The sequence below is a fragment of the Gekko japonicus genome, unplaced genomic scaffold, assembly GCF_001447785.1.
Source record: "Gekko japonicus isolate JY-2015 unplaced genomic scaffold, Gekko_japonicus_V1.1 scaffold2007, whole genome shotgun sequence".
NCBI lineage: Eukaryota > Metazoa > Chordata > Lepidosauria > Squamata > Gekkonidae > Gekko > Gekko japonicus.
Window position 1 is genome coordinate 153,787 of NW_015160280.1, and position 1,834 is coordinate 155,620.

Here is a 1,834-nt window from a genome sequence, read left to right on the forward strand (position 1 = left end):
CGGGGAGGGAGGGAGGGAGGGAGGGAGGGAGGGGAGGGAGAAGAAACGAATCCCCAGGAGGGAGTCGGGACGTCAGTCTTCCCGGGTCCGTTTTTCCTTCAAGGCAGGGAAATTCCTGGAGAGCATCCGACACGCGTCAGGCCCGCAGGAGGCTTTCCTCCGGAGGAACCAACCCAGAATAAATGCTGCGTTCGCACAAGCTCGGCATACTCCGGATCGCCTCGCTGCGCTCAGTCTTCAGCCCCTGCTTTGCATTCACAACAGGGGTGGCGGGAGGGTCTCCCCCTTTCCAGAGACAAGTCGTACAGATTCCAGCCACGGGTTGTTGTTGTTGTTGTTTTGGGGCGCGGGGGTACCGGGGATGGGGGGGGGGATGAGAGATGAGTTGGGTTAACCGAAAGGTTCTCAAAGGCGGGGTCTGTTCCGCGAGTCCCGTCCTCCCAAGCGTCCATTCTTAGCAAGCGATGGCTGCTTCCACGGCAGGGACTGGGTTCGACAGCCCGAATCCCTACTGCACCCCCCACCCCCACACCGCCTGTGAACCGAGAGGGTTGTTGTTCGCGGGAATGAAGGTGGCCTTCCCATCAGGCAACAGAGCAGCGGCTGCCGAGAGTCGTGAGCAGCACCAAATGCCACCACGGGTGAAAGCTCCAACGTACCTGGGTCTTAACCCACCAAGAAGTTTCCCTTTGCAGCCCCCACTTGAACTGAACAGATGCCACCCGAGATCACCTTCATCCAACTGCAATGCCATGACCAGAGTGAATAACCCGACAGACCACATCCCTGTTGGTATCTCATTGTTCAGCTCTGTGCAGCTCCTCCATCTTGTCTGGCTCCTACAGTCCTCTAGGAACACAAGAAGAGCTCTGCCGGCATTCTGTTTCCAAGAGCAGCTAGTCAGATGTCCATGAGGAGGACATGGCTTCCCTTTGTTGGTTGTCATCAGCTCCTGGTATTTCAAGCTTTACTGCCTCTGTTCCCTGATGCTAATATCAGTTCTTTTCCCGTCCATTTGTCTGATCCTTACTGCGGTGGCTCAAGTGGTTAAGACGCTGAGCTGCAGGCTGTGGAAGGTCAGTAGTTCAGCAGTTCGAGACCCGAGTGTGCCGCATGACGGAGTGAGCTCCTGTCTCTAGTTCCAGCTCCTGCCAACCTAGCAGTTCGAAAGCAAGAAATTGCAAGTAGATAAATAGGTACCACTTCGGTGGGAAGGTAACAGCGTTCCGTGCGCCTTGGTGTTTAGTCATGCCGGCCACATGACCACGGAAACGTCTTCGGACAGCGCTGGCTCTTCGGCTTTGAAACGGAGATGAGCACCGCAACCCTAGAGTCGGATTCGACTGGCTGTCGAGCAAGGGGACCTTTACCTTTACTTAAAACCTATCTAGCCCTGACCACATCTTGTGGCACAGAGTTCCAACTTTCCCATTAATCATATGTGGCATGAAGATAGTTATTTTTGTGGAGGCATTTCTTTCGAGAGAATGACTGGCCCAAGGTCATTCACCATGTTTCCATGGCAGGGAGGGGATTTGAACCCAGCTCTCCCAGATCCTAGTCTGATGCTGTGCCATGATACCATGCTGTCTCTCTGATTTTAGTGGGGTTTTCTTACAGCGTAATGGGTTGCTCACTAGAGCCCACTCTGTCAGATGCCGTGAGTAGATCTTCATTTCTGCTGCAGTAGACTAACATAGCTGCCCCCCTCTGGAACGATCATCATCAAAATTCCTTATTTATAGGTGTACTGGCAATGCTTGGTTGGGAGGCCATCACACCAGAAAGCTCCTTATGGGAAAAGAAATGGCAGATATAATGCCAGAACATCTCA